Source organism: Marmota marmota, unplaced genomic scaffold, assembly GCF_001458135.2.
Source record: "Marmota marmota marmota unplaced genomic scaffold, marMar, whole genome shotgun sequence".
Lineage (NCBI taxonomy): Eukaryota > Metazoa > Chordata > Mammalia > Rodentia > Sciuridae > Marmota > Marmota marmota.
This window is the reverse complement of record NW_026000082.1, coordinates 30,119,505-30,129,888: the sequence shown is the minus strand read 5'-3', so window position 1 is coordinate 30,129,888 and position 10,384 is coordinate 30,119,505.

Here is a 10,384-nt window from a genome sequence, read left to right as displayed (position 1 = left end):
GCAGCTCCCTCCCCGCCCCCGCAGGCGGGACCCAGGCGACTCCGCCTCCGCAGCGGGCGGGGGAGGGGCGGGAACTCCAGACTCCCGACCCCCGCCCCGCCCCCACCGTCCTATTGCTCTGGGGAAGCAAAACCCAGCTGTTCTTTTAAGATTGGCAAAGCAATCAGGTCTTGCTCAGAGTCCCAGCGGCTGGGGAAAGAAGAGGACAGCTGGTTTGAGAGGACGACGAATAAACAACGAGCATCTCTCTGGATCATCAATTTGAAGTTTGGTAAAAATAATATTTGTATTAAAACAAACATGAATATGTTGTGTACTCTGCATAGAATACAGCTTTTACACAGTCTATAACGACGAAACTGGGGAAATGCCATTTGCTTCGAGCAAGTGCAAGGTCCTCATGATCCCAATTTCTCTTCACCGTCCCCTACCCACTACTGGGAATTGAACCCGGGGACATTGTACCACTGAGATACATCCTCAGCCCTTTTTATTTTATTTTGAGACAGGGTCTGCCTAAATTGTTCAGACTGGCCTCAACTTGCCATCCTCCTGCCTCAGTCTTCTGAGCTGCTGGGAAGGCATGCACACTGCGCCGGGTTCCTTTCATTTGGGGGAGAGGTTTGGAGAAATCTGGCTAACTTCTGACTCAAGGAGTTTCCTCCACTCAGCTAATGTATCTGCAGTGCTGCATTTGTGTGTGTGTGTGTGTGTGTGTGTACACAATGTACACACATTGTGGGTGCACATGTGTAAGGGGGTGGTGTGGAGAATGAGAGGGAGAAATTGTAATGGAGACCCTGTCTTCTGTGCCAGATGGAGAGGAGATGAGGAATTTCTAGGCAGAGGGAGGTGTGTGCAAAAGTCTCGAGGTGTGAAAGGGGAGAGCACTTGGAGGAAGTGCCAGTGTTTTTTTACTGTTGGGAGTTGGGTGAGGAAGGGGCTAGGGAAGTGGAGTGAATAGAGGGTCATCATAAAGAATTGCTTGCAGGCAGGGGGCTTTCGAGCAGGAGAATGACCTTGCTCAATTTGGGTTTCATGAAGTGTTGGAGATGCTCATTCTACCTGCAGCAAAGCGAAGGCAGGCAGGTACCCTTTCTGCTCTGTCTGCCTATGTGGCACCTAGGCACACAATACAGATGGGCAGCTGAGCAAAGCTGTGAACTGCAGGAGGAAGGAAAGACTGGGCCTGGTCTTTTGTCACAGTGCCTGCAGGAGATGAGACCTGAGTGTTGGGGGCCTGATAGTGGGTCAGGAGAGAAGGTCAGAGGATTAAGTTTGGACCCCAGGAAACTTAGTGATGATTGCATATGGGAATGAAACAAAGGAGGCATTGAGAGTGGCTCCTCCTTTTGTGCCGCTTCCAAAAATGTCTTCACTGAAATTAAACTTTATTGAGGTACAATTTAACAAAAAGCTTCAATTCCCTGCTGTTTGCATGCCCTCCACCACACCCTCATCTGGTGGTGTGCCTCCATCATCGCTAGAAACAGTTTGGTGGCTCATATACCAGCCATTCCTCAGAGCACTCAGAGCCCTGATTTTATTCAGGTATCTTCAATTCCCATATGTCCAAGGGAAAGCTGGCCCCGGCCCAGCTCCACGAGTGATTTCTGTTTGGTCCAAGTTCATCCTGGTGGTTGCATCTCTCTTGCCAGTGATGGTTCGTCTAGGTCTGGCCTGAAAAACCCAAGGTGAAGACTATGGCAGAGAGGAGACTTCTGGAAACAGTCTCTTCATGTGTGAAGTTCCACCAGCCATGTTGTTCCCTGTATGAGAATGTGACCAATACATAAGCGAACCAAAGGGACCTTAGGGAAGAGATATTGCATTGACTCAAAGCTCGGACTTCTGGATACGTGAGGGAGTCCATTTTCCTCAAGTCCAACTTACTCAAGCAAGTTTAATAGTGATGGACTGTCACTTGGGCTATCCAAAAATCCCAGTTGGTACACTGACAGGCATCTCCATTTTTTTTTCTACAAGCAGAAAATTATTGAAGTTTTCAAAGAGAAATGAAAAAAGGTTTGATGGTGGATAAACAGTGGCTTTATTATTCAATATGTGTTTACCAGGGTTGACTCTGGGCAGGCCTTGTGCAAGGAGATGGAATAAACTATGCTCCTTACTCCTTGGAGCTTGCAGCTTAGAAGAAAAAACAATGAGAAATTTTTTATCAGGCACAGTAGGGTACTGAGTGTTTCCACATATATTGTTGCATCTGAGTCTCAAAGAAATCTTAATTAGTATATGACATGATCCCCATCTTATAAGGGAAGCTATTGAGGCTCAGAAAATGGAAATGTGATGGAGATTGCTAGTTATGTACCAAAAGTCCTCCTCCTGCTATTCTATAGCAATAGAGTAGCAGTTGGAGGAATGACTTGTCCCCTAGAGACCACACTTCCTGCTCCCCTAGAGACCACACTTCTTGGCTTCTCTTACAATTGAGTATGGCTTTGTGACTAAGCTCTTTCCAACAGATCATAAATGGAAATAGGCCTTGGTGGGTACAGTGGCACACACCTGTAATCCCTACTTGGGAGACTGAAGCAGGAGATTGCAAATTCAAGGTCAGCCTCAGTAACTTAGCGAGACCCTGTCTCAAAATAAAAAATGAAAAGGGCTGGGGATGTGGCTCAGAGGTTAAGCATCCCTGGTTTCAATACCTAGTACTGGAAAAAAAAAAAAAAGCCTTAAGGCAGCGGACTTTTGCTCTTCATGCTTCATTTCCTTTTCCCTTGAGTTGGAACACAGATGTGTCAGGGACCCAGATTCAATAATGCTTGTAAGGGGCTGACAGAGCAAAGATATGGGAGGAACCTGGGTTCCTAAATGACTGCATGGAATACACTCATGCACATGGTCAGAAAGTGAGAAATGAACTTATATTTGCTATAAGCCATTGTATTTTGGGTGTCTTGGTAGCAGGAGCTTGGCCTTCTCCATGCTATTTGATTGTTTTTCAAAGAGGCTCTGGTCTATGTACACTATTGTTTAAATTTTTTCCATCAATAAATTTCTCTTAACATCTAGTCCCATTTTCCCCAAAGAGTACAGGACATGGTTTTCTCTAGCTAAAAGTCAGTCTCTCTTATCTTTCAAAATACTTTATAGTTTTTAGTCCTTTTGCCCTTTGAAATATTCTTCTCCTAATCTCATCCCATCTCAGTCTAAGATGAAGAGCACTAATAAATTTAGTGCATCATATTTAAATTTGGTAAGTCATTGCTCTCATAGTCATTGCTCTGCTTCCCCAAACTGATGTGGTTGAAGGATCTGAACTAAGACAGAGATCCTGACTGTAGGGTAGGTCACCTGCTTCTACTCATAGATTGGAATTCTTTTTTTTTTTTTCTTTTTCTGGAAAGCTCTCCAAGAGATAACTGTTCAGTGAAATAATAAAAAAAAAAAGAAGACCCAAATTCACATTCACAGACACACACAAATTTACACAAGCACATAGGCATTATTTGCATAACAAAAACTCACAAAACTCTATAGCAATTCTAACCATGTTCATCTATGGGTTAGATTTTTAAGGGGACTTTATGTAGCTCTGCTTATTATACTAATTTTATAATCAGAAAAAGATTATAAGTTGATTCTCACGATTCGTGGATTTCATATTTGCAAATTCACCGTGACCCTCAAATCAACACTAGAGGCACTTGTGTGGTTGTTTGTGGACATATGCATGGACAGAGATGTGAAAATTTGGAGTTGCCTATAGGTCTCTTTCCAGGAGACAGAACAAAGAGACATTCTGCTTTCTTGTTTCAGCTCTCAAAGTGTAAACAAGTATCCTTTTTGTGACCTATTTAGTGAGTACCACATTTTTTTTCTTATTTTTGTGCTTTTTTTCTTGGTGATTTAGCTCTTTAAAATGGCTCCCAGTCTCGTGCTAAAACGCTGTCTAGTGTTCCTGAGCATAAGAAGTATGCGATATGCCTTAGGGAGGAAATATGTGTAATTCATAAGCTTTTTTTTTTTCAGACACGGCTATAGTATTGTTAGCTGTGGGTTTAATATTAATAAATCAGCAATATACAATCAGCTCTATATCCACAGGTTCTTCACATATGAATTCAACCAATTTTAGACCAAAATATTTGGAAAAAATTGTCTTCCTACTGAACATAAAACAAACATTTTTCTTGTCATTATTCCCTAAATAATACAGTATAATAACTATGTACATAACATTTACATTGAATTAGATATTATAAGTAACCTAGAGATGATTTAAAATCTATGGAGGATCGTGCAGATTATATGCAAGTACTATGCCATTTTACATAAGCAATTTGAGCATCTGCGGATTTTGGTATCTACCAGGGTCCCTGAGGATACTGAGAGATGACTGTATTTGTTAAATGAAGCATCTTTAAACAGGAACACCTTTAAAACAAAATTATATATTAATTGGCTGCTGAAAATGTGACCATAGGCTTGCAGGAACCTGACCCTGTCTTTCCTCTTGGGGCAATGACTCAGTTCGCTAGTTCAGTTTTGCAGTGACTATAGAATCTAACTACCATGAATAATGAGACTCAGCTGTATTTAAAATAGTTGTGAGTAACAATACCCACCAGTACAAGGGACCCACACCCATGTCCCTTCTCTTTCCATCAGATAACACTGCCTGGGGCCGCTGGAAGGGGGAGGTGCAGGAGGGTGAACAGAGTCTTAGCAGCTTTGGTCTCCAGGCCTGTGGTAGGGGCTTCATGTCAGTATTTTATTTAAACCTCACAATACCGCTCCAGACTTGACAATTTCCTCTCCATTTACAGATGAGGAAACGGTTGCTCAGAGCAAAGCAATGACTTGTCTAAAGCCAGAGCCAATAAGCAGCCAAGGCTTCTTCATCCCAAGCTGCTGGAGGAATTTCCACAGTTGTGCAACCTGGACTTGGGCCAATTCTGGGCCATTACAAAAAATAAATAAATAAATAAATAAAAATGGTCCAGCCGGGGTCCCTCTCTCAGCCACCTCCCAAACCTTTCTTCTAACCTATGGAGACATCCCTGCTGGTTCTCAGTGAGACAGACCTTGCCTCTAACTTCACAAAGGAAGCAGAGCCCCTCCATGGGGAACCTCTCTACTGCCAACCCTTCTCTATTGGCGTATCTATAGAAACGCCACAATGTGAAATCAGACAGTGTAAAACAAACCGACAGATGAAGTAAATGCAATTCTAACTATCCATCCTTACCTCCTTTCCTCTGATCTCGGAGGATGAAGCTTGCCTTCCCTTCAAAACTAATTCCTCCACCAGGGCCCTGGTCTAATCCCCTCTGGCCCCCTCTGGGACTTGATTCCTTCAATTATCCCCTCCTGACTCTCTGTTTTTGTCTCCTTCTTCATCATTGGCTTGCTCTTCCTTGGTACATAAACATGCTCAAGGATCTCCTAACACAACACTCTATTTTCCCCCACTTCAGTTATTCCCCATCCCTTGTCCTTCCCTAGCCTGGCTTCTTGAAAGAACCATCTGTACATTCTCCTTGCCAGGGTATCAACACGACACTCCACTGAACCCACTAATAATCTCCTTTTTGCCAATTGAAACAAGCTTTTGATACAATTGTTAAGCAAAATAGAAGAAAAAACTAAGAGGAAACTTGGAATATTCATGATTTCACCATCCAGAATTACCTGGATGAAAATACCTGGATGATATCCTTATGGGCCTTTGTCATATATGATGTATGTACAATGTTATGGTTTAGAAATTAGGCATCCCACAAAAGCTCAAGTGTGAGACAATGCAGGAAGGTTCAGAGGAGAAATGATTGGTTTATGAGAGCCTCAACCCAATCAGTGAATTAATCCCTTGATGGGATTAACCCAGTGAAAACTGAAGGCGGGTAGGGTGTGGTTGGAGAAGCTGGCTCATCAGGGCGTGCCTTTGGGATATATATTTTGTATCTGGTCAGGGGAGTTTCTCTCTCTCTCTCTGCTTACTAATCATCATGTGAGCTGCCTCCCTCCACTACACTCTTCCACCATAAAGTTCAGCCTCACCTTAAGCCCCAAGGAATGGAGCTGGCTGTCTATGGACTGAGAACTCTGAAACCGCGAGCCCTCTAATAAACTTTACCTCCTTTAAAATTGTTCTTGGCATGTCTTTTAGTCACAGCAGCAAAAAACTGACTAAAACACACACACACACACACACACATCACATACATACGGGATAGAAGGAGGAGAGGTGGGGAAGTGGGGAGAGAGAGTTTCTTTTTAAAAAGAAATGAGTTCACTCTCCAACCAGGGCTTCTCAAAGCATAGTCCCTGAACCACATGTATCCTAATGTGGGTTCTTCCAAGAACTGATCTTGAGAGAAAGACTGGAGTGGAAATAGTTTATTTGGGAAGTGAAAATAACAGTAATAGGGGAAGGATACGAGGAAGGAGGAATTCTTATCACCTGAAGATTTATCCTGGAAGGAACTCTGGGAAATGGTACAAAACACCTGCCTCAGAAGAATCCACCCAGAGGACAAGGATGGTGTGATATTGATATGCCATCTTGGAGTGCTGAGGCTGCTCCCCAGTGGTGTTTAGTTCCTTAGTTCCTTGGCACTTGTGAACAGTGATGGGTGCAGACATTTCTCTGGAGTTCTGGGGAAAAGAAACCTTAACCATGATGCAGATACTGGCAGCTGGAAGTCTTGGGAGAAAACTGTCAGGTTTTAAGGACAAGGACAGGGCAGCATCTGTTCCAGTTGTGTACTTGCACTTGCTCAGATAAACTTGTACTCAACTCACAATATGTTCATGGTGTGTCACTAATTTTCCAAGGAGGAAGAGGAGGAAAAGGAGTAGGTGATAGTAGTAGGAGGAGTGGAACAAGCTAAAGCTCCCACTGCTGTGGTTGGTGCTTAGACTGAAACTCACCATGCCACCATTTTCCTTCTCTGCCATCCAAGCTAGACACCTCTCATCTGGGCCAGCAGGAACTCCTCCCTTTGTCTGCTGGTCTATTGGCACAAGGAGCCCACAATTGCCAGAGGAAGATAGAATTGTAGGTATAGTAAAACCATGACTAGGTCCTCTGGTAGACATGCTCTCCCTCCTTGCTCTGGGAAACAGGATCTTTAGTCCCACAGTGAAAAAAAAAAAAGCAACCTCTGGAAACAGAGTTTTATTAAGCAGGTCAACAGGAATAAATATTCCTAGACCTATGTATTCTGGCTATTAGGGACATAGCACATATATAGTGCTATTGGCTCAAGACAAGGACAGGGCAGTATCTGTTGCAGTTCTGTACTTGCACTATATATGTGTTATGTAAATACATTAGGACAGCACCTCAATCCTAGCTTCAAGTTGATGCTTTAGTAATGCTTTCAAGTGGTTATTTTAATTTTTTTCTCAGAATGCAGCTTCTGGTTGATATAGTGTATAGTAGGACAGATGAATAACATGGTCACATGCTTCCTTCCTCTGGGGGATCCCATGATGATAAATTACATATTCTGGGAGATCTTATTGGTGCTGGGCAAGACATTGTGGACAGAAAGGACCAATCTATCAGTTCCGTGAAGTCTTAGAAGAGCCACATCCCCTCTAGGATGTTTGGGTCCAATATAATCAGCCCAGCACCATATGGTCCTGGCATGGTACCAGGTAAAAAGCTCATCCTCAGACTCTGACAGATTGAACACTTCACAAGAGTAATACCTGGTCAGCCTTGGCCACAGGGAGCCCATGCTGTTGGGCCACATGCGACCTCCATCCCTGTCACCATGACAACTAGGTCATGGGCCAGTTGTGCTCCAGAGTGGCAGAGGAAAGAGGTAGGCTTATTTCTGCTGGATGAGTCATTCCATCTACCTGGTTGTTCAGTGTCTGCTCTGTAAGGGACATCGTCTGGTAGATCATAAAATGAGATGGAGATCCACACATTTTGTATCTTCTCTCATAGCTTGTTCCACATGCCTCTTCCCCAAACTTCCTTAACTGAAAATTTTCCATCTGACTCTTTGTGAGTCCCTAAGCAGTCGGCCAAACCGTGCACCACTACCCAGGAGGCCTGACCCTAGGGAACTTCTCTTTTTGTACCAAGTTGATGACATCCCACTGCTTGAACTTACTGCATCTGGCACTGCTTGAAGTCCTGCCTCCTAAGAAAAATCCCTGTGCCCCCATGCTTTAGAAGCTTCTAGGTGGGGCTTTAGCACAGCAAGAGTATTTTTGTCTTATACAACCCATTGTCCCAATCTGTTCAAAAGCCAAACCCAAGCTTTTTCCTTTTCTGTCAGCTGGTCACAAGGAATTCATAGGCATGAACGGAGGGAGAGGCTCCAGTATAAACAGAGGTGACCACATGGGGATCTAGACCTGCTTATATATTTTATTTGGGACCTCTGGTCCTAATCCTGAATGTTTTATTTCCAACCTGCAATGGATTGCTGTTGTACCTGTCCAAATTTATGGCTCAGTGGACCTGATAGGACCCAACTTATGATGGGAAGCTCTGGCCAAATACTCCCCACAGGGATTGACTGCCTGATGCAGGTGAACTTCCCCCTCAAGCTCTGCCTAAGGGTGTGACCTGCCAAGATGTCAATCAACCTGCTGACTGCAAGACATCACAAAGCAAGACTCCACCCTTGAAACCTTACGCCTGCCTTTGATGTACCCCCTTAAGTACACTGGAGCAGTACAGACTGGACACTTGTCTAGTTCAAGAACTAGAATTTACCAATGTGGTAAATTCTTGTCTAGTTCAAGAACCCATGTGGATTAGATCTATCAGGGGCTTCGCTTTTCTAAATGTATTTCTGAGTGTTTGTATTTTATTGTTTGTTAATTATTGAGATATTAAGATTTAGGCTGGCTTGGATTCCTCTGGGAAGAAGAACCCTGCAATGAGACCCTGGCCATCTTCCCCCCCGAAACCACAACAAATGGATTGGAGCAGTTCCCACATGAGATGTATGCTGGGTCCAAAATCCCAAGAGGTCTACTGAGTGGCTCTTGGTAGTAAAAAGTGCAAGGCCCAATCACTTATGCATGACTTTGGAGGAGATATCTCTGCATGACATAGGTCATAGAACACCTAGGATCTTTACTGTTGGGTCAGACCCTTGAATTTGTTTATCTCCCACCCTCTTGTTCATGTGTCTTGAAGGGCATCCAAAGTCTTTTCTCAGGCCTAATTATCATGGTATCATCAACAAAGAGAACCAGAATGACCTTCTAGGAATGGCAGGTACTATAATGTCACAGTAGGAAAGTTAGCATTGCCCTGAGAAAAAACCGTTTGTGTACACAATTATCTGTTCCAAGTGAATGCAAATTGCTTCTGTTCTTCCTTCCTGAAAATGACTGGGGTTTGCATACCACATTGGAATTGCATACCACATGTCAGAACTTGTCTTGACTTATTTTAGTTAACTTATTGCATCTGGCGTAAGTTACAATTGAGGCTACTACTTGGTTAAGTTTATGGTAGCACACCCATCACCACCATGATTTTTAAAAAATTTTTAATTTTTGCACTGGCCAATGTGGTAAATTAAATGGGGCCACTCCTACATTTGTTAAATCTCTTGAATATATTGCTAATCTCTGCCATTCACCAGAGAGTACAGAATTACTTCTATCTTATCTCTCTGTCTCTGTCTCTGGGTGTATGTGTGTGCGTGCGTGTGTGTGTGTGTGTGTGTGTGTGCGCGCAATTCCAGATGCCTCCATTTGGCCTTCCTTCCATTATGGATCTTACTTCACAGAATGAGAAACCGCTGTAAAATTTCTACTGCCTACTGAGTTTGATCATCCCAATTAAGTATTCAGAGACTAAGAAATGGACATAGGAGAGCCTGCTGATCTATTGGACCCACTATGAAGTGTGCTTTGTCAAAGACTCCTTTTTGTCATCTTGTCTCCATACCTCTTACTAACAGGAGGGCCATAATGGCATTTTGGATTCCCCTATCTCACTGTTAGTCCAGACCCTATATCCAAAAAGCATGAAGATATCTGGATATTATTCTTTCCCTGCTGTGCAGTTACTCAGGTTAAATGGTCACAGGTTCCTTTGGTGAAAGACTTGAGGGAATCAAATATGTAGATACTTTCTGAGTTGCATCATGGTCCCCTTTTTTAAGGAATCCAATCTTTCCTTCAAACAATAAGCTCTGGGTCTAAGGACTAGCACAAAAAATGGGATGGTGATTTTCCATTGTGTCTTGACCTTTGTTGTGACAGTGGTCAAAAATACCCTTGAGTATCGCCCATTGACCTTACCCTTAGGAAGTCCAGACTCCTGTGTAGGTAAGGACCCCTGGTTGGCTTTCTGGCTTTGCTGCCCATATAGTAATTCTACCCACTGCGTTCCTCGTGGTTAAGTGCTGCCAACTGGCATCTGCTGTTC